At 38.1% G+C, this 23,571-nt stretch overlaps 1 protein-coding gene and 1 long non-coding RNA gene across 3 annotated transcripts in view; one reads left to right on the top strand and one right to left on the bottom strand.

Annotated features, from left to right (window-relative positions):
* The window catches only part of MKLN1 (muskelin 1), a 379,019-nt gene that overhangs the window by 50,108 nt on the left and 305,340 nt on the right, over nt 1-23,571 (top strand). The window lies entirely within an intron of this gene.
* Nucleotides 16,282-23,571, bottom strand: part of LOC130708575 (uncharacterized) — a 33,665-nt gene continuing 26,375 nt past the window's right edge. Inside the window, exons 2-3 of the long non-coding RNA XR_009008798.1 lie at nt 19,921-20,033; nt 16,282-17,593 (exon numbers count right to left, since the gene is read on the bottom strand). This is a non-coding gene — a long non-coding RNA (uncharacterized LOC130708575). The remainder of the gene's footprint in view (nt 17,594-19,920; nt 20,034-23,571) is intronic.

The following is a 23,571-nucleotide window of genomic DNA, read 5'->3' as shown; positions in this document are numbered from 1 at the left end:
TTTATACAACAGACACAGTGTAACAAAAATCTATAGCTACCTGGGAGTGGGGAAGAAACTAACCTACAAGCCAATCTTTAAAGAAACATTAAATCTAATGTGAGGAAAAATACTGTTGCTAGTGGAAACTTGAGTCATGCATTGTGACTTATTTTAAATGATTGGATTCTGGGTGAGATGAATTTCTTTATTGACCAATAAATGGAAGAGAGATATATCAGAGACTAGAATGATGATGTGAGTTAGGTTTGTAAAAACATGGTCTTCATCTACTGCAAATTATCTTGTAACCAGAAGTGATGTTTGAAGAAGAAACTGACAATTAAATTTAGTTTTTTCAGTTTTCACTTTCCTCCTTCTTCAAACTTCAAAAACTTTTAATCCCCCATCTTTCCCCTCACCATCTCCACCCCACTCAGTCTGTCCTTTTTTAGAGAGGCAGATGGCATTCTTTTTTTTTTTTTTCCCTAATAAATTTATTTATTTATTTATTTATTTATTTTTGGCTGTGTTGGGTCTTCGTTGCTGTGCGTGGGCTTTCTCTAGTTGCGGTGAGCGGGGGCTACTCTTCGTTGCAGTGCGCGGGCTTCTCACTGTCCTGCCTTCTCTTGTTGCGGAGCACGGGCTCTAGGCGCACAGGCTTCAGTAGTTGTGGCACATGGGCTCAGTAGTTGTGGCTTGCAGGCTCTAGAGCTCAGGCTCAGTAGTTGTGGCACATGGGCTTAGTTGCTCCATGGCATGTGGGATCTTCCCGAGCCAGGGCTCGAACCCGTGTCCCTTGCATTGGCAGGCAGATTCTTAACCACTGCGCCACCAGGGAAGCCCTCAGATGGCATTCTTAATAGGCAAATTTGAGTTTCCCTGTCTGGTGAAGGGAAAACAAGTACCAGGGGACAAGAAAGATCCAAAGAAGCTTTATAAATTCCGTGGAAAGAAAGATTGCTGATTTCATATGTTGGTTGCATTTTTGTCAGAACCTCTTCTCTGTTTTTTCTTAATCCTTCTTTATCCTTTAAAATTACTTTGTGGCATCTCTTCCCATCATGAGGATGAGGGCAGAACAAGGTATCTGACCTCTGTGTGTTGGGAGCAGGCAGGAATGCAAGATGATCCCGTGCCTTTCATGATTAGATAGACTCATACAAATTTTAGGAAGACAATTTTTGGAATTAAAAAAAAATCCTTACAAAATATCTTCTAGACTAGAAAAAAAACTTCTCATCATTTTGACGTAGTTCTTAACATTGATTTTATCAATTTAATCCAGTAAATATGTACTACTATCTACCAAGTTGAATTTTTAAAAATTCATGTAGTCCTGATAGAATTGTGCTAATCAACAGGGTTACAGAAGGAGTACAGAATCTCAACTTCTAGTACAGTTCAGACAGAGGAAGTCTGTTCTCTGCCTCTCTCCTCTCTGTTTCAATGTCTCTCTGTCTCTCCTCCCCAATCTGTCTTCCTCCCTGATAGATGGGCACCCTATATGTATCTTCGTCTGGGAAGCAATGCATTGTTTGAATTGTATCTGAGTAAGTCTGAAACCCCATAGGTGGAAAAAATTGCTTCCTGAGTTTGATGTTCTCTTACACGTGGAAAGAAGATGGAGCTTCTGTGAATGACAACAGCTTAAGCAGAGGCGGAGAAAGGATATTTATGAGTGCGAGAGTTGGCCAGAAGGTCATTCTAAGCAGAAAAATGGGAGCTGATTTTGTAATCACACAAAACCTTTTTTAAAGAGAGGAAGGAGTGGGGATTGGTGAAGAATTGATACACTAAGATAATGCTGAGAGAAATTAGCACCAGCCAGAGAGTTAGGAAATATTTTGGACCAAAAAATTAACCACCCTCAGTTTATCTATTTGTACATCAACATATTTGAGATGAAACATGGAAAATATGCAAAAACATAAATACCACTCTGATGATGGTACTACAGGTCCCCAAAAGCAAAGGAACAAATACCCCATTCATTCCCAGTTGACATCAGGTAGTTTATCAATGGTTTGAGACCTAAAATAAACTTACTATCTTCAGTTCATTTTTGCTTTCCCTCTAAGTTCAGAGATAAAACTTTGAAGTTTCTTATTTATATAATATTTTTCATTAAATTTAATTTTATTAAAAATATATAAACATATTCAATACTAATCATTTATAACATAGCCTATATGTTTATAATTTACTTCTATGAAATAATTATTATAATATACAATTAATAATATTTTTTCTGTTGTATTTATAATAGTGTTCTTATTTTCATATATTACTGTACTTGCTCATGAAAATACTATCTTTTCTTGGCCTATTTTAAAATATTATAAATACTTCAATATTTTGCTTTTGTGATTAAAAAATGTTTTATTTGGTGGGTTTAAAAAAAAGATTGATATGTGTTTTTTCTTTTTGTATCTAGTAGCTAAATTTAGAGATTCTGCCTTATGTCACAAATGATCCTTGTTGGTACAAAAAGTTTATGTATTGGGGGCCGTAGATAATTCTTGTCTTTTAAGCCTTATTTACGAAGTTTTTGTTGATTGTTTCCTAATGTCCTCCATATTAGCTTGCCAGTAATAGGCAAAAATAAAGCTGGGACTGTGTCAAAAAAATTCACTGGACCACATTCATCCTTTTTCAGCAGAGTTTACTCAATAGTGTTCCCCATTCAGCTACTGTGCCGGCCAATGGAAACAGCTAGTTGTTGTCTGAAATGAAGAATAATTGGAAACATGGTTCCTGTTTCTTTTCCTGCAAGTAACAATTCATCCATTTAACATTCTTTTGGTGCTCTTGAATTCTGTGCTAGACAGCATTGTGTTCACTGTTCAGTTGAGGCCAAATGGAGAAATGTTAACCTTCTATCCTGCCCTGACCCTCCCAGTGGAAGCTGTGACCAATGACAGCCATCTGATGGCCTGGCACCTCTACCAAGAGTTGGTTATATGCAGCACTAGCAGCTTTATGTAGGTAAATGGACATCAACCCGGAAAATGCTAGGCCAGGAGGGATAATAATAATTATAGAAGATAACATTTCTAGCTATTAAGAGTCTTACTCTATAGATAAAGACAGAAAGCCCAGCAAGGTTAAGTATCTTGCCCAAGGTCACTCTGCCGGCAAGCTGTAGGACAGACTGTCTGGTTCCAACATCTTCTGCACCCAAACCACAATATGCTTTCACCTTTTATGGCCAAATACATGATTGATTTTGTAAGCGTTCCATACACATATGAAAAGATTGCATATTCTCTTTCTGTAAGGTAAAAATTTATAGTTTTTTACTGTATACCAACCACACACATATACTCATATACATTCATGTATGATAAACTTATAGATTATAGTCTTCTATATTCTCACTTGTTTTTGACTTCATATTATATCAAATTTTGAAAGAGGTATCTACTACTATGGTTGTCATCTCATCAAATTCTGCTTGTCTTTCTAGCAGTTTTGATTTTTTTAAAATTTTGTACTTTTTTTAGTTCTTCATAGCCAAAACTATTACATTTTTTTCATGTTTATATCTGTACTGCAGGAAATTGAGCTGGCTGCATATAAAATGATACCCAAATGATAGTGGCTTAAATAAATAGAAATGTGTTTTTCTCAAACATGGAAGATACCTGATGGTAAAAAGAAGTCCAGGGCTGGTAGCAGGGCTTCATGGTCATCTGGAATGCAAGCTCTGTGTGTCTTTCTGCTCTGCCACCTTTAGTAAGTGGTGTTCGTCTCCAAGTCATCGTTGCAAGATGGTTCCTGAAGCTCCAGCCATCACGTACATATTCCAGTCAGGAAGGAGGAAAAAGAAGAAGGCAGAAAGGAATAGCTTCCAGCTGAATTAGACTTCAACAGGCCCCACCCATTAACCTCTGCTTACAACTTATTACCCACCCTTAATTGTAAAAGAGGATGGGAAAAATAATTTGTATCAAGACAGATTGCTGTAACAAATTAAAATGAGGTTTTGTTAGCAAGGGTGACAAGGAATGGGCATAGGCATCTAGCAATCTCTGCCATAGTGCCTTTGATCATTCCATCCTCTTGTTCCTACTTAATGCTTTTGGCCTTGAATTTGTTATTAATATTGCCATTCATGCTTTTGGATTTGCCCAACCATTTATTTTCAAACCTCCTTTGTCACATTATTTGAAGTGAATTTCTTATACATAGTTTAATTTTGGGTTTTTTTTGAGCCCAATCTGAAAGTTTGTCTTTTAAAGGGGAAATGCAACTCATTCAAATTTTTAGTGGTAATTGATATATTTATTTTTATCCATTTCTTTTTATTTTTATTACTTATTATACTTCATTGTTGTTTCTTCCTCACTCCCTTTGCTTTCTTTAAGTTTACTGGCTTGACCTTTTTATAAAGTTTTTTCTCCCTCTGTTAAGTTGAAAGTTTTCCTATGAATTGCTTATTTCTCTTAAATAAATAAATGCTCGCTTCTGACTGAGTAACCATATCTCCCTGTATCTCAGAGATTCACTGTGAATATGCTGAGGAAGACATGCAATTTATTTCTTCCATAATGAAGTAAGGTCATTGGCACCATACACTAATTAAGGAAGTTTGTTTTCCTCATTCCCTTCAATATCACATGTAGACAGCATGAACTCTCTTAAGCAGAGCTGGAGATGAGCCCAGTTTCGACTGAGAGCCACTCCTGTGTGCAGCACTTTCCAGATTCCTTTCAGAGTCTAACTATTGAAGCAAAAAGGAAAGCTGTCTTCCTGGATTCTAAAAGTCCACATGGGAATGAATTATGATAAGTATTCATCCTTACATTTTTCTGGGTCTTTGCTAGATGCAAAACAAGTTACCGTGGGTGATAAAGCAAACAATAATGAGTAACATTGCACTACACTTTGTGGCTTGCTATCCCCATTGCATTTGTTTTTTTTGTTTGTTTTTTTTTAGGACACGGGGAGTGGGAAGGGTAAGCTGGGACAAAGTGAGAGAGTGCCATGTACATATACACACCACCAAATGTAAAACTGATAGCTAGTGGGAAGCAGCTGCATAGCACAGGGAGATCAGCTCAGTTCTTTGTGACCACCTAGAGGGGTGGGATAGGGAGGGTGGGAGGGAGGGAGACACAAGAGGGAAGAGATATGGGAACATATGTATATGTATAACTGATTCACTTTGTTATAAAGCAGAAACTAACACACCATTGTAAAGAAATTATACTCCAATAAAGATGTTAAAAAAAAGCATTAAAAATAAATAAATAAAATAAAACCAAAACAGATTAAACCCATTGCATTTGTTTTAAAAGAAGTTTTAAAACCTTTTACCATGGAAGGCTTGAGTTCTACAAAGTTTGTGGTAGTTCTATAAGGAACTTGCCTATGAAATTTAGCTTTAGATTACTTGGTGAGATTATTAAGTCTTTTTTGATAACTTTTACGTTTACATGAACATATTACCTCTGAAAGGAGCCTTCTTTCTCTCATCTGGCTCCAAATTTTACCTTCCACTTCATGCCACAGCAGTATACTTGTTCCCAAGAGCAATCAAGGATCTTAAAATTGAACGAATGGTATGTGTTACCATCTAGGTAGGAATTTTGCTGTTTTTACCATGGGAACAGTGTAAAAGAAGAAACCAAAGTTTTGTTAAAACCATATAACTTCTACCTAACTTCATCATTATAATTTATGTCTTTTTTTTTTGAATTTTTGAAATTTATTTTTTTATACAGCAGGTTCTTATTAGTTATCTATTTTATACATATTAGTGTATATATGTCAATCCCACTCTCCCAATTCATCCCACCACCACCACCACCACCCCCGCCAGTTTCCCCCCTTGGTGTCCATACGTTTGTTCTCTACATCTGTGTCTCTATTTCTGCCCTGCAAACCGGTTCATCTGTACCATTTTTCTAGGTTCCACATATATGCGTTAATATACGATATTTGTTTTTCTCTTTCTGACTTACTTCACTCTGTATGTCAGTCTCTAGATCCAACCACGTCTCTACAAATGATGCAATTTCGTTCCTTTTTATGGTTGAGTAATATTCCATTGTATATATGTACCACCTCTTCTTTATCCATTCGTCTGTCGATGGGCATTTAGGTTGCTTCCATGACCTGGCTATTGTAAATAGTGCTGCAATGAACACTGGGGTTTTCTCTGGGTATATGCCCAGTAGTGGGATTGCTGGGTCATATGGTAATTCTATTTTTAGTTTTTTAAGGAACTGCCATACTGTTCTCCATAGTGGCTGTGTCAATTTACATTCCCACCAACAGTGCAAGAGGGTCCCCTTTTCTCCACACCCTCTCCAGCATTTGTTGTTTGTAGATTTTCTGATGATGCCCATTCTAACTGGTGTGAGGTGATACCTCATGGTAGTTTTGATTTGCATTTCTCTAATAATTAGTGATGTTGAGCAGCTTTTCATGTGCTTCTTGGCCATCTGTATGTCTTCTTTGGAGAAATGTCTATTTAGGTCTTCTGCCCATTTTTGGATTGGGTTGTTTGTTTTTTTAATATTGAGCTGCATGAGCTGTTTATATATTTTGGAGATTAATCCTTTGTCCGTTGATTCATTTGCAAATATTTTCTCCCATTCTGAGGGTTGTCTTTTCACCTTGTTTATAGTTTCCTTTGTTGTGCAAAAGAAGTTTCATTAGGTCCCGTTTGTTTATTTTTGTTTCTATTTCCATTACCCTAGGAGGTGGGTCAAAAAAGATCTTGCTGTAATTTATGTCAAAGAGTGTTCTTCCTATGTTTTCCTCTAAGAGTTTTATAGTGTCCAGTATTACATTTAGGTCTTGAATCCATTTTGAGTTTATTTTTGTGTATGGTGTTAGGGAGTGTTCTAATTTCATTCTTTTACATGTAGCTGTCCAGTTTTCCCAGCACCACTTATTGAAGAGACTGTCTTTTCTCCACTGTATATCCTTGCCTCCTTTGTCATAGATTAGTTGACCATAGATGCGTGGGTTTATCTCTGGGCTTTCTATCCTGTTCCATTGATCTATATTTCTGTTTTTGTGCCAGTACCATATTGTCTTGATTACTGTAGCTTTGTAGTATAGTCTGAAGTTAGGGAGTCTGCTTCCTCCAGCTCTGTTTTTTTCCCTCAAGACTGCTTTGGCTATTCGGGGTCTTTTGTGTCTCCATACAAATTTTAAGATTTTTTTGTTCTAGTTCCATAAAAAATGCCATTGGTAATTTGATAGGGATTGCACTGAATCTGTAGATTGCTTTGGGTAGTATAGTCATTTTCACAATATTGACTCTTCCAATCCAAGAACATGGTATATCTCTCCATCTGTTTGTATCATCTTTAGTTTCTTTCATCAGTGTCTTATAGTTTTCTGCATACAGGTCTTTTGTCTCCCTAGGTAGGTTTATTCCTAGGTATTTTATTCTTTTTGTTGCAATGGTAAATGGGAGTGTTCCCTTAATTTCTCTTTCAGGTTTTTCATCATTAGTGTATAGGAATGCAAGAGAGTTCTGTGCATTAATTTTGTATCCTGCAACTTTACCAAATTCATTGATTAGCTCTAGTAGTTTTCTGGTGGCATCTTTAGGATTCTCTATGTATAGTATCATGTCATCTGCAAACAGTGACAGTTTTACTTCTTCTTTTCCAATTTATATTCCTTTTATTTCTTTTACTTCTTTGATTGCCATGGCTAGGACTTCCAAAACTATGTTGAATAATAGTGGCGAAAGTGGACATCCTTGTCTTGTTCCTGATTTTAGAGGAAATGCTTTCAGTTTTTCACCATTGAGAATGATGTTTGCTGTGGGTTTGTTGTATATAGCCTTTATTATGTTGAAGTAGGTTCCCTCTATGCCCACTTTCTGGAGAGTTTTTATCATAAATGGGTGTTGAATTTTGTCAAAAGCTTTTTCTGCATCTATTGAGAAGATCATATGGTTTTTATTCTTCAATTTGTTAATATGGTGTATCACATTGATTGATTTGCATATATTGAAGAATCCTTGCATCTCTGGGGTAAATCCCACTTGATCATGGTGTATGATCCTTTTAATGTGTTGTTGGATTCTGTTTGCTAGTATTTTGTTGAGGATTTTTGCATCTATATTCATCAGTGATATTGGTCTGTAATTTTCTTTTTTTGTAGCATCTTTGTCTGGTTTTGGTATCAGGGTGATGGTGGCCTCATAGAATGAGTTTGGGAGTGTTCCTTCCTCTGCAGTTTTCTGGAAGAGTTTGAGAAGGATTGGTGTTAGCTCGTCTCAAAATGTTTGATAGAATTCACCTGTGAAGCCATCTGGTCCTGGACTTTTGTTTGTTGGAAGATTTTTAATCACAGTTTCAATTTCACTACTTGTGATTGGTGTGTTCATATTTTCTATTTCTTCCTGATTCAGTCTGGGAAGGTTATACCTTTCTAAGAGTTTGTCCATTTCTTCCAGGTTGTCCATTTTATTGACATAGAGTTGCTTGTAGTAGTCTCTTATGTTGCTTTGTATTTCTGCGGTGTCTGTTGTAACTCCTCCTTTTTCATTTCTAATTTCATTGATTTGAGTCCTTTCCCTCTTTTTCTTGATGAGTCTGGCTAAAGGTTTATCAGTTTTGTTTATCTTCTCAAAGAACCAGCTTTTAGTTTTATTGATCTTTGCTATTGTTTTCTTTGTTTCTATTTCATTTATTTCTGCTCTGATCTTTATGATTTCTTTCCTTCTACTAACTTTGGGTTTTGTTTGTTCTTCTTTCTCTAGTTCCTTTAAGTGTAAGGTTAGATTGTTTATTTGAGATTTTTCTTGTTTCTTGAGGTAGGCTTGTATTGCTATAAACTTCCCTCTTAGAACTGCTTTTGCGGCATCCCATAGGTTTTGGATTGTCATGTTTTCATTGTCATTTGTCTCTAGGTATTTTTTTTATTTCCTCTTTGATTTCTTCAGTGATCTCTTTGTTCTTCAGTAACTTATTATTTAGCCTCCATGTGTTTGTGTTTTTTACATTTTTTTCCCAGTAGTTGATTTCTAATCTCATAGCATTGTGGTCGGAAAAGATGCTTGATATGATTTCAATTTTCTTAAATTTACTGAGGCTTGATTTGTGACCCAAAATGTGATCTACCCTGGAGAATGTTCCGTGTGCACTTGAGAAGGAAGTTTAATCTGCTGTTTTTGGATGGAATGTCCTATAAATGTCAATTAAATCTATCTGTTCTATTGTGTCATTTAAAGCTTGTGTTTCCTTATTAATTTTCTGCCTGGATGATCTGCCCATTGGTGTAAGTGAGGTGTTAAAGCCCCCCACTATTATTGTGTTACTGTCAATTTCCTCTTTTATAGCTGTTAGCGGTTGCCTTATGTGTTGAGGTGCTCCTATATTGGGTGTATATATATTTATAACTGTTATATCTTCTTTTTGGATTGATCCCTTGATCATTATGTAGTATCCTTCCTTGTCTCTTGTAACATTCTTTATTTCAAAGTGTATTTTGTCTGATATGAGAATTGCTACTCCAGCTTTCTTTTGATTTCCATTTGCATGGAATATCTTTTTCCATCCCCTCACTTTCAGTCTGTCTGTGTCCCTAGGTCTGAAGTGGGTCTCTTGTAGGCAGCATATATATATGGGTCTTGTTTTTGTATCCATTCAGTGAGCCTGTGTCTTTTGGTTGGAGCATTTAATCCATTCATGTTTAAGGTAATTATCGATATGTATGTTCCTATTACCATTTTCTCAATTGTTATGGGTTTGTTTTTGTAGGTCCTTTTCTTCTCTTGTGTTTCCCACTTAGAGAAATTCCTTTAGCATTTGTTGTAGAGCTGGTTTGGTGGTGCTGAATTCTCTTAGCTTTTGCTTGTCTGTAAAGCTTTTGATTTCTCTGTCGAATCTGAATGAGATCCCTGCTGGGTAGAGTAATCTTGGTTGTAGGTTCTTCCCTTTCATCACTTTAAATATATCGTGCCACTCCTTTCTGGCTTGTAGAGTTTCTGCTGAGAAATCAGCTGTTAACCTTATGGGAGTTCCCTTGTACGTTATTTGTCGTTTTTCCCTTGTTGCTTTCAATAATTTTTCTTTGTCTTTAATTTTTATCAGTTTGATTACTGTGTGTCTCAGCATGTTTCTCCTTGGGTTTATCCTGCCTGGGACTCTCTGTGCTTCCTGGACTTGGGTGGCTATTTCCTTTCCCATGTTACGGAAGTTTTCAACTATAATCTCTTCAAATATTTTCTCGGGTCCTTTCTCTCTCTCTTCTCCTTCTGGGACCCCTATAATATGAATGTTGTTGCTTTTAATGTTGTCCCAGAGGTCTCTTAGGCTGTCTTCATTTCTTTTCATTCTTTTTTCTTTATTCTGTTCCATGGCAGTGAATTCCACCATTCTGTTCCAGGTCACTTATCTATTCTTCTGCCTCAGTTATTCTGCTATTGATTCCTTCTAGTGTATTTTTCATTTCAGTTATTGTACTGTTCATCTCTCTTTGTTTGTTCTTTAATTCGTCTAGGTCTTTATTAAACATTTCTTGCAGCTTCTCAATCTTTGCCTCCATTCTTTTTCCGAGGTCCTGGATCGTCTTCACTATCATCATTCTGAATTCTTTTTTTGGAAGGTTGCCTATCTCCACTTCATTTAGTTGTTTTTCTGGGGTTTTATTTTGTTCCTTCATCTGGTACAAAGTCCTCTGCCTTTTCATTTTGTCTATCTTCCTGTGAATGTGGTTTTCCTTCCACAGGTTGCAGAATTGTAATTCTTCTTGCTTCTGCTGTCTGCCCTCTCTAATTTATGTCTTTTTTAAAAAATTATTATTTTAGGTTCCCTATGGATATGATTTGGCTACAAATTGTATACATTTTGATAAATCTTAGAATAATAATTCTATACAGCAAACTATCTATACTCTGCAAAAATTTATTTATACATATAATCAAATAAATAAGTAACCTGTTAGGTACAAGAAACTCTCCACCTTGAAACATTTGGGTTGTAATATTTGCCCCCGGGGCTCTCACTCCCTTCAGTATCAAGAATGGAATGACCCCCTCATTCTGCCACTTGACAAGTGACAAAGTATCAGTTCTGTTGTTGAAAGTGCTTCCTTTCCATCATCACTATTTTCCTGTAACATTTCAGGCAAGGGGAGCAAGGCACGGTGTCACAGGAAGAGAATAAGTAACAGATTAATACACTTAAAATCTACCACTTCTTTCTTTTAAGTATTTTTCCTCTAGTATTGACTATGGAAGGGGCTGGCCTCACTTCAGCCCTGGGGAAGTGAGAGAAACTTAAGACTGAGAAAGAAAAATGTGTGATGAAAATAAAATTATTTTAGGAAAATATATGTAAATAAACATGTTATTGTATCTGAGCATTAAAATTTATTGGCATATAATGTGAGTTTAATTTTACTGGCTACTAATGTTGAGTGAACATCAGGCTTCACAAGATTGACCATATGTTGAAGCTGGATGATGGGTTCATAAGAATGGAAGTTGGGCGCATTTTTACTCTTCTTTCTACCTTTGGATATGTTTGAAACTTTCCATGATAAAAACACTTGGAAAGAAAATAAGGTTTCAGAAAACTGTTCTAGATTGGTTAGTTCTGAAAAAGAGATTCCTCTTTTTATGTTGCATAAAAAGAGCATCATAAATATCTTCATCAGTGGAGTTCAGAACTGGTCTGGATTCAATATGCCAATAAAATGCTTCAACCCTGTATGTAAGTCCTACAGTTGACACTCCATGATTGAACCTGGAAAAAAATAGGCTCGCATAGTTTTCATGAATTAATTGAAGATAATAAAATTTTAAAATTTCAGTAAGAGATGACAATACTTACCAGAAACAAGTCATCAGTTCTCTAGTTATTTTTACTTTCACATTATGTGGATCCAGAGTATTAGATAGGGGATCAGAAATCTATATAAGCTAATCCCTAGAATATACAACTTATTTTATGTCTTAGCATCTCCATTTTTTCCTCGGTTAAATGAGAAGAAACCCCGCAACTAAACTTTGTATCTTCCAGAAGCATTTGAGGAATAACGATGTTTAGAAAAAAGATTTTTCTAATGTATCATATAGAATTCTGTTACTACAAGGAGATTGTCTCCTCTGCTAAGAATAAATAGAAAATAAAGACTATAAATGAATGAATAATTCTAAAAGTCTGTTTCATAGTGTCATCTCTTTGTAAAATTTCCCATACAAGGTGTCATGTTTTTCATTTTCTTCTCAGCTGGCCTGGGCTTAGAGCAATGATCTGCCAGTCACCTGTATCAAGTATGTGCGAGAATATAGAAATATACATAATCCTTGCCTTGGGTACAATTTGAGTGAGCCGATATAGCACAAGGAAGGCTCTGAAACCCTAGTGGGTTACAAATTCATTGAGCTCCCGGAGCCCTGTGTGATAGATGTGACCATGGCATGCTTTGTGACTTTTTTGGTTGGTTTGTTTAGACTTCAATCAAATTTTAAGGTAACTATGGGGTGAATTGCAGTAAGGGACATTTCACACAGCTTCAGGAAGATGTGGAGTGTCTTTGCCACTCAAATAAAAATAAATCCTGAGAAATAGCCCCCCTAAAGGAACAGAATGTAGGGGAGAAGGGAAGACAATGCCTTATCATTAAAAATTAATCAGATATTTACTAAGTGCCTCTTCTGAAGATTTCTTACATTTCTGTAGCTAGCAAATCTTGGTTTACAAAATACTTTCACATATGTTATCTTATTTGATCCTCCCAACAAACCGGTAAGGTAAGCAGGGCAATCTTAAGATGAAGAAATTACATCTCAGAGGCTTATGTGCTTCCTGCAGCCCTTATTCCCAGCTGAAATGTGCAGGGGCAGAGAAGCTACCCAGGCCTCCAGACATGGTCCTGTGGTCATTTTCCACTGACCACCAGTATTGTGCTCCTCCATTCTGTGTTTGGTCCTGTGGGGGATTCAAAGAAGTAAAGATCCCTGCCCTCAGTGAGTTTATGATCAGATTGGAAAAATGCAAGTTTTACATAATGAAACAAGCAGAGAACTAAGTGTTAAATTGTATGAAATGGGCTATAAATACAGTAACATTTGGATTCTTTTTTAAAAAAATATTTATTTATTTATTTATTATTTATGGCTCTGTTGGGCCTTCATTGTTGCGCACGGGCTTTCTCTCGTTGTGGCGAGCGGGGGCTATTCTTCGTTGCGGTGTGCAGGCTTCTCATTGCGGTGGCTTCTCTTGTTGCGGAGCACGGGCTCTAGGTGTGTGGGCTTCAGTAGGTGTGGCGTGCGGGCTCAGTAATTGTGGCTCGTGGGCTCTAGAGTGCAGGCTCAGTAGCTGTGGTGCACGGGCTTAGCTGTTCTGTGGCATGTGGGATCTTCCCGGACCAGGGCTCGAACCCGTGTCCTCTGCAATGACGGGCGGATTCTTAACCACTGCGCTACCAGGGAGGCCCCTGGATTCTTTTAATTGGAAAATAAGATGCTATAAATTCTACCCAAGCCCTGAAAAATGTGTTTGTGAGTGCCCAAGAACACCGGTCAACTAGATGTTTCTCAAGTCTTCCAGTTTTTCTGGAGAAGTCCCATAATTAATTCCTAACTGGGAGGAAAGCCTGTAGAGGAGAAAGGGTTAGAGAATATCTTCTCATACCTTATCATGTACTTGTGGGTACAATCTTTGCAGAGCTCTGCAGTGTCACATGGTTGTTTGTAAGAGACGATTCTTAAACTGTCAAATTCTTTCAGGCCTCTGTTGTGCCTCAGACTGAGAACTGGAGGCTTGTGAGAGCTAGTCCTGGCCCTGGCATATCTCTGTAGGCCCTCTAAGCCATCAGTGGAGGCCACCAGCAAATTGCCTCTTTGCCTCCTCCTATTTACCTGACTGCAAAGGAAGTAAAGGGGGAGAGTCTTATATTTTGAAGAAAACTGCCTGGAGGCAGGAGAAGGGGCACATTTGTTCTACACTCAGAGGGACCATGGACATCAAGGGTCTGCAGGGACTCTGTGATCACTTTTATTTTCTAATGTCCTAATGTTCAAACCTAAAACTTTCCAAACCTATGTTTGTTTCAGAAGCAAAATTCTATTGGAAATACCTATTCTTTCTTTTTCAGCAGAGCAAGGCTGTCCTCAGAGACAGCTGCAGGCCAGTCCCTGTCTATGTCTTCCCCATTGAGGGGTGTATTGCCTGGGAGGCCCTATGGGGACTTCCAAAGGCATCAGTGAGTGACTGGCAGCAATCCTTTAGAAAAAATGCACATGGCATTCTGGTAAACAGAATTCAGATTTACCAGAATTCTGGACATTCCTCTGCAGTCTTCCTAAAAATGCTAATTTGCTTAAGTGTCCATTGGAGTAGGCCAGCATAGATGGATCTATTGGGTTGGCTTAAAAATTCATTCATTTTTTTCCCATAAACTGGCTCTAGTAGCCCTTAGTTGTCTTTAACTTCATTTGAAACAATTTTGTTAGATTGTATTGTGACAGCTGCCATATCATGTGCATTAAAAAAACAACTCATCAAAATCGGCGAATTTTTGTGTAGCCACTTTAATATTGAAGATGGAAGAAGAAAAGCAATATTTTCGGCATATTATGCTTTATTATTTCAAGAAGGTAAAAATGCAACTGAAACGCAAAAAAAGATTTGTGCAGTGTATGGAGAAGGTGCTGTGACCAACTGAATGTGTCAAAAGTGGTTTGTGAAGTTTCGTGCTGGCGATTTCTCACTGGACGATGCTCCACGGTCGGGTAGACCAGTTGAAGTTGATAGCAATCAAATCGAGACATTAACTGAGAACAATCAACGTTATACCACGTGCGAGATAGCCAACATACTCAAAATATCCAAATCAAGCATTGAAAAATCATTTGTACCATCTTGGTTATGTTAAACGCTTTGATGTTTGGGTTCCACATAAGTTAAGCGAAAAAAACCTTCTTGACCATATTTCCGTATGTGATTCTCTACTGAAATGTAACAAAACGTTCCATTTTTAAAACAAATTGTGATGGGCGATGAGAAGTGGATACTGTACAATAATGTGGAATGGAAGAGATCGTGGGGCAAGTGAAATGAACCACCACCAACCACACCAAAGGCTGGTCTTCATCCAAAGAAGGTGATGTGTATATGGTGGGATTGGAAGGAAGTCCTCTATCATAAGCCCCTTCTGGAAAACCAAACGACTAATTCCAACAAGTACTGCTCCCAATTAGACCAACTGAAAGCAGCAATCGACAAAAAGCATCCGGAATTAGTCAACAGAAAATGCATAATCTTCCATCAGGTAATGCAAGACCGCATGTTTCTTTGATGACCGGGCGAAAACTATTACAGCTTGGCTGGGAAGTTCTGATTCATCCACTGTATTCACCAGACATTGCACCTTCGGATTTCCATTTGTTTCTGTCTTTACAAAATTCTCTTAATGGAAAAAATTTCAATTCCCTAGAAGACTGTAAAAGGCACCTGGAACAGTTCTTTGCTCAAAAAGATAAAAAGTTTTGGGAAGACGGAATTATGGAGTTGCCTGAAAAATGGCAGAAGGTAGTGGAACAAAGGGGTGAATATATTGGTCAATAAAGTTCTTGGTGAAAATGAAAAATGTGTCTTTGCTTTTACTTAAAAACCAAAGGGACTTTTTGGCCAACCGTATACTTTATAATCCTGCTTGCCACAGGGAAAGTCAAAACAGCAGTCACGTGCTGGCAGAGCTGTACTGGAGTCGTCCCTCAAGCATCAACGCTTGCCCACTCAGAGGAGGAGAGGCGGTGGGAGAAATCAGCTTTGAGTTCAGGATGCAGCTGTAACGTTTTGTGTGTGAACGTGAGGGTGTGCTTTGGAGGCACCACCAGCACCTCCAACAGCACTGGTCACTTACACTGAGCACCTGGGGGCAAATGTGAACACAATTCTATCTGACTCCTAGGTCCAAGCACATAACTGCTACCACCGGATCATCCATGTCATCAAACATGTACCCTTTGAATTCCTTTTCCAGGAGTGGCAATGGATTTATGCTGAGTCACTCAAGCTTTCATTTCATCCAGTGGTTGTGAGCGTGGACTCTGGAACCAGCTCTGTCACGTGCTAGCTGTGTGACCTTGGGCAAGTTACTTAAAAATTCTCTATGACTCCAATTCCCCATGTGTGAAAGGGTGGTAATTATACTAGCCACCCCATAAGTCGTTATAAAAATTAAATGAGTTTAGACATGTAAAGAGCCTAGAACATTGCCTGGCACATATTAGCTACTGCATAAGTGTTAGCTATCTTCATTCGTTCATCTAATATTAATTTAAAATCTCTGCTCTGGACACTGTTAGGTGTTGAGAAGTAAAAACAAATAAGACACAGCGTGCTTTTAGTGGGCTTCTACTCTATAGTATAGGCTTGTGTTTTATTTATCTTTTTGTGCCTAGCACAAGAGCTGTGAGGTACTCAATATGTTTTTGAATGTGTGATTGGATTGGGGAAACAGGCTAGTATACCACTAATTTCAGTTAAGTGACTTTATTTAACAGTGTCTGGCACATAGAAAGTGCCTGGTAACATATATGCATTATAAACTATTTTAATTATTAATTTAGTAGAATAAATGCTGAGACTGAGTGTGCGGACTGGAGGCTGAGGGTGAGGAGGTGGAGGTGCACTCAGGGAAGTCTTCCAAGAGGCAGTATCATTGAGCTGAGTTTTGATCAGTGAGTGGGCGTTAGCCAGTAAGAGAAGAGGGCTAAGTGTGTTCCCGGCAGAAGGAACATTGTGTGCAGAGCTAGAGAGGCGTGAAATAGCACAATACATTCAGGGAGCTCCGAGTAGGCAAGTACGACTGGAGCCCCATACAGTGTGCATTTGTTAATCGAGTATTTGAGATTAGAGGCTGGGAAATGAAACAAAACAAATGAGACATCACTTGTGTCACCCTGGCCTTTAGCATTAACTAAATAACCAGCTATGGACTAAGTGGCTAGGGAATTTTAAGTTGTTCAGTATAGTCCTTCCCCTGGTACAAATGCTGTTAGTCTATACAGCATTGCTTTATTGTCAGCCCCTTCTTGTCTTCTGATAGAGGAAGTAAAGTCACTTAATTTACCTGTTCTTTTCAAAGTAGTTGAGATGAATTACAATAAAGTTGATGGGATCATGGTGTAGGTGAAGATGTTTTTTCATAGTAACATAGATTGCTCTAGATCAGGGGTTAACAAACTGTGGCCTAAGGGTCAAATCCTATCCACTGCCTGTTTTTATAATTAAGCTTTTTTGGAACACAGCCATGCCCGTTTGTTTACATGTAGTCTAGAGCTGCTTTAGCACTGCACGGCAGAGTTGTCGTTGTGACAGAGACTGCATGGCCTGCAAAGCCTAAAATATTTACTAGTTGGCTCTTTACAGAAAATGTTTGCCAGTCCTGCTCTAGAGTCATCTCTTCTAATCTGATAAATAAAAACCACCTAAATATTTAAAACAGGGGATTGATTTGGATTTAGAACCAACATGGCAAACAATAGGTTATTAAATTTTTTAAATTCACTACCAAGAAGAGAGAAGATTGCAAATATGTTAGCCATAAAGGGTACAATAAACATGAATAAATCAATGAACATAGATTCTGTGACTGGTCTTCAAATTTGACTCTGAGCTTCCTGGCAGTAAGGAAAAAAAAAAAAGAATGGAATTGGTTATCTGTATTAGTTACTTACTGCTTCATAACTTATTGCTTAAGACTTAGTGGCTTAAAATAGCTACCATTTACTATTTCTCATGAGACTGTGGGTTGGCTGAATGGTTCTGTTAATCTATCATGGGCCTGGCTGATCCTGGTGGGCTTGCTCATGCATTTGAGATCAGCTGGTGTTAGCTCTGGACTGGCTGGTCTGGGATGGCCTCAGGTATGATGACTCCTCTCTACCCCACATGATCTCTCATCCTCCAGCAGCCTAGCTGGGGCTTCTTCGCACAGCAGTGGCAGTTTCCAAGAAAGAAAGAAAATAGTACTGCACACTTGAGGCTTAGCCAGGAACTGGCACATTGTAACTGGTGTTGCATTCCAGAGGCCAAAGCAAGTCAAACGGCCCAGATTCAAGGGGTGGGGAAATAGACTCTAACTCTTGAAGGGAGGGGCTGCAAAGTCACGTTGCAAGGGGCAGGGGAACAGGAGGGAGAGAACTGAGGCCATGATTAAAATCGATCGGCATCTTAGCCCGCATGTATTCCAACCATAAATTAAAAAAAGACAAAGTTGTCTCTGTGGTCTAAAGTGGAAAGGAGTATTCATCATATGTCTCTTCAGCCCCACCCACAGATATGAATCATCATTGTCTTTAACTAAGAGGACCAATATCTTCTTGCTAATGACAGATGCAGAGGAGTGGAAAGAAGCTTGTCAGAAATGTGGCACATACCATATGAGACCCAGGCCCATATTAGAATACCATCTTGATGAATTTCACCAGGGAATCAGACTCAGTTTTAATAAGTTAAGGGGATAAGGAAAATCGTTATCACAGAAGTAACCAATGGCTAAACCAAACGTTAGCCTTTGAGACTACAGACCTACAGTATTCTTGCTGACCATTCCTATGCCCCTCCACTTCCATTATCAGGTGGTTTTAAAATTGGTCACTGTCAAAGGCAACATTGCTATCTATGGATATGGATATGATTGAAAAGATGGAATAAACAGTCTTTTAAAAACTCACTACCCTGGGAAGCTACTGCATAGCACAGGGAGATCAGCTTCATGCTTTGTGACAACCTAGAGGGGTGGGATAGGAACGGTGGGAGGGAGGCTCAAGAGGGAGGAGATATGGGGATATATGTATGCATATAGCTGATTCACTATGTTGTACAGCAGAAACTAACACAACATTGTAAAGCAATTACACTCCAATAAAGATATAAAAATTTTTTTTAATTTAAAAAAAAGGAAAAAATAAAAATAAAAAATATCTCACTAGTTATTGTTGATTTTTAAAAATTTATTGCTGGAATATCTTCATTATTACCAAAGTTGCCTTAATAAATAATGTTAAATATAAATAGCAACAATGATGTCAGGAATCTTCCTTAATGGTTCTTTTCCTGGTACCATGGGCTGTCAGTAAGAAGAGAACATAGGTAACCCTCGTTCCTTAGAGTCTATTTAGACTCTACTCATAATATCCCAAAGCTCCAAAAAAAATAAAAGGCAAAGCCTTAAAAACAAAACTCAAACTCCCAAACCCTTTCAGACAAAGCCACACAACCTAGGTTTGGGAATATTCTCTCTGGCCTAGAGCCAGTCAGTGTGCTTAAGCCTTGTTCACAAGAGGCTGACACCTTTACACGTGGCCTTCCATGGAGCTGCCACCATCAGACTTCTGTAGCAGCAGTAGTGCATGGGGAGGTACATGACAGAATTTAGGGAACTATTAGATGCCTGTTGACTCAGACATCAGGACCAGCTGTGAAGGGAAATCTATTTCAACTTAGATACAGTGAAAAAGAACCGAGCTGTTGACATTATTGAAGAGATGGGGACGAAACTTTCAGCATGCTTGAAGATAACCAGCCTCTGGGCGGGTCTGGGAGAGGTAAGGCTGTCTCAGGAAGGACAGATGAAGCTTTCAAAATTTGGTGTGCAGAAAATCAGAAGTTAACCTTGGGCGGGCCACAGAAAGGTTAAGTGATATAACATATTAAATACCTGGCAGGGTACTTAGAAAAGTAGATCTCAACAAATGTTGGTTCCTTTGCTCTCTGTATCTCCCCTCCACCTGAGAGATTTCTTAAAAAAGACCTGCCAGCCAGCTGCCATTGGAACAATAGGATAAACTGCTGATAGGCCGTTAACAATCAACAAAATTCACACTCAGGTAGACGGAGCAGGGCATGTCACCTTTCCTACCCCTCTCCTCATCACAGCCTGGAGGCAGCACAAAGACATTCCTTCCTTCCTGCAGAGGAAGTGTGTGTGTTCTCTCAGACCTACCTTGGCATTCCTTGATGTCTTAGAGAAACAGATGACCCCGACTGAGCAAGACAGTCAGCAGAACAGCAGCCCTTGATGCTGCAATTGGAAATTTCCATTCTTTGCTTGCAGCTCTGAAAAAAAAAAAAAAAAAAAAAAATCTAAAGAGCCCAGTAGCTGGGAAATTTCCACAATGGAAAATTTTAACATATTCTTTAGCTCTAAACTATGCAGGTTTATAGAGACAGTTTTTTTCTTTTGGTAATTTCCTTCTTTAACAATAATTTATGAACATGGTAACACTACAGCTGTGGGAATAGGGAGGGCAAGATGACTTGGAGGGGAATGGATATGGTTTGGTTAGTGGGAGGCTGTGCTATATAGGCGTTTGACCACCTGAACCATAGAAATGCAGATTGCTACAAGACCCACTGGTTGGGAACTCATCCAAAATAGAGATAGTTTGCCCAGTAGCACTGCAGAGAAATCTGTTTAGAGACTGGAAGTGGAAAGTGAATGGAAAGAGCTTTGAACAGGAGATGGTGAGTCCTGTTGCTGAAAAAAACAATCTCAGGCAGATCTCTTCGACCACTGCTTCTTAAACCTAAAAGTGCATATGAATCACCTGGAAATCTCGTTAAGCTATAGATTCTGATTCAGTAGATTTGGGATGGGACCTGAGACTCTATGGTTCTAACTGGTTCCCAGGTGATGCTGTTGCTGCCCTTCAGTGGTGCCCTTCTAAGGACCACTCTGTGAGTAGCCAGACCATAGACAACAGGTCCTCATCAGTGTGAGGCCAGCTTGCCTTCCGTAGCAAAACACAGTCAAAGGACAGCTGGAAGTGAGCTCCCTTGGGGTTGTTTTCTCAGATTACAAAGCTACGGTCTAAGAGAAGAACTGAATGTCTTCTGGAAAGATGCTTCATGCAAGTCTGGATAAAGTGGATCTTTTGAAAGTGTGGGGATGAAAGCAGTTACCAGAAACCTACTTACTCCAGCAGGTTCAAGTTGGTGGTTTCTGGAACTCAGTGCCTTTCCAGAGAAATCCCTATAAGAAGTTGGTTAAGATCCCTAAGCTGGTCCTGTCTCCTGAGTGATTCTCCAGCATTGTGGCATATGGGGTGAAACATAGATGAACTAGCTGCAATTACTGAGGGAATACTGTTGGCCAGAAGGGTATAATGGGGGAAAGGAATCTGTAAAATAAATTACATCCATCCCAGCCAGAGTAATTGTCTCACTTTTAATTGAAATAAAATAAAGTGGGAATAGGAGAATTTTCACCTTTGTGCTACCTATTTTCCAGAAAGAGCCAGAGAAAGAGAGACTGAGAGAGAGACTGAGAGAGAGAGAGAGATCTGGAATCTTTATTCCAGGGTGTTACCTCCAGTTGAGCTGTAATTTATCTGCTGTGTGTATCTTTAAAGCAACATTTGTCCTATTTTTCATTTTCCATTCAATTGAGTTTTGGATGGGTTATTACTACTTACTTTTCAAATAAAGTACACAGGAGCATATGGGGAAAAAAGAGGAGGGAGATTACCATCATGAAAATGTAGTGTTGAAATCAGAGTGTAACAAGCATGAAATGAATTTGATATTAAAAAGTATTAAAATATATATTAAAAGTAAATACCTATGTTAGTATCCTATCATTACATAATATTTATATATTCTAAATGGCTTATAGGATTATTTAGGGATTTGGACTTTTAGAATTTCTAGGAGATTTTAAAAAATCTTCACTGTGGGGTTAAGGTATGATGATTCAGCATTGAAACAGATTTCCTAATTAAGCAAAAGAGATCAGTTTTGATTTTTTCTTACTATAGGTCTCAATGAGCAATTATTCACCTAAGAGTCATCTTACAACCTATAGCCAAATAGAACTTGCTTGATCCACCTAAAGTCACATCTACTTAACAAACACAATAATTATAATAAAATTTAATATTATGGAGTGCTTACAACAAGTGAGGCATTTGATCCTTACAACAAGCTTATAAGATGGGTACCGTTGTTTTATAGATGAGAAACTGGGATTTAGAGAGCTTAAATGAATTGCTTGGGATCCATACATTATGGCCAAACAGGGTCTCTGGCCAAACCCACTTACTCTAGTGCTTTTTCCAAATGCCACAGCTACATCTCAGCTTCATTTCCCTTATCACAGACAGATGGATAGATACTCCTTCTCAAGTTTAACAACTTCACAGAGCTTGATTCAGATACTGAATGTGTTGTTAGTTGCTTACAGCTGCTATTTCTCTAGCAGTGCAGTAAGTCCAGGCAAACTCTTTTGAAGAGCTCATTAAAACTGCTAAAATAAAGTCTTAGAAGCAGGTGCATTCATTAGCTGAAATGCAGACGATTATGTTAATATCGCATTCAGGTGACAAAATTAAAGCCATCGAAATCATGGAGGATAAAAGGATTTTTAAAGCTAAAGTTAACTTTTCCCTTGCAGGGCTCTTCTCTCTGTTAAACATGTGACTGCCTTTGCAGCTGTCAACCTGGGGACCTCCAATGTTACCTCACAAAAATAAAGTCATTTTTGCAGTATCACATTTCCTTTACAATTTCTTGGGTCTCTATTCAGGAAGAGAAAGGTAAGGAGTTGCCTACAAGCCTACTGCTATTTTCTAAATAGGAAATCTGGCACTTGATTGAAATCTAATGTCAGATTGAGCCCAAGGGTAGAGGAGACATGATCAAGAAGATGGTTAGAATATGTGGAGGATAATTTCAGGTTAGGATCAGATGGACAAACAGCTCTTTCACTTTGCCTTTTCTTTTTTCTCTTAAAGAAATACTGAGCATGAAATATGTGTATGACCATACATATGTATTTAGGAGGCTGTACATCAGAATCTGAATAGTTACGCCAGGATGATTTTGATTTTCTTTTTTTGTTTTGTATTTCTCAAATCTTCTACAATGAATATGTATTACTCTGTAAATTTAAAAATTATTACAAATTATTGTGGAACAGTTAGCCTCTCCACATTCAGTTATTTTACCTATAAAATTGGGTTACTTTTTAATTGCCTAACATATGGGAATCGGATGAGATGTTTTCCCAACACCCTTTCTTCTCAAATCTGGGATGTCTGTGGAAACACTGATTCCTCCTTTCAGAAGAAAATATAAGAAAAAGAGGAATAGTATCCAGCCACTTATAAGAAAATGATAAACATGCTTAAAGATTTTTATAAGTCTTCAAAACCTCCATCAAGTGGGAATTCATCAAAGTGAACGAATCTGCCACTTGCAAAGGGAAAAAGACAGCAACCTTTTTAGGCCAAATTTACTTTATTTAAGATTTTTTTTAAGTTATACACTCTGGAAAGTCTTTGTAAGCTAAAACTTGACATATTCTTTTTTTTTTTTTTTTCAAATGGTGTGATACAATGACTGTATTACTGATTGAAAAATATAAATAATGAAGCTGCTATAGAATTGAACCCATCTATTGGGTTCAATACTTATAAGGCATGTTTACATATCGTGTGTGCGTGTGTGTGTCTAAAGAGCTTAAATTAACAAGCTGAAAGACTGCTTGTACAGTGTAATAGTCTTATTTTTGCCTGCCTTCCTCTTCAACTCTTCTTCTGTCTTGCCCTGTACATTATTACTTTCCTTTTTCCTACACAATTTAAAAGACAACCGA

This window comes from Balaenoptera acutorostrata, chromosome 7 (genome assembly GCF_949987535.1).
Source record: "Balaenoptera acutorostrata chromosome 7, mBalAcu1.1, whole genome shotgun sequence".
Lineage (NCBI taxonomy): Eukaryota > Metazoa > Chordata > Mammalia > Artiodactyla > Balaenopteridae > Balaenoptera > Balaenoptera acutorostrata.
This window is presented reverse-complemented; position numbering and strand designations above follow the sequence as displayed.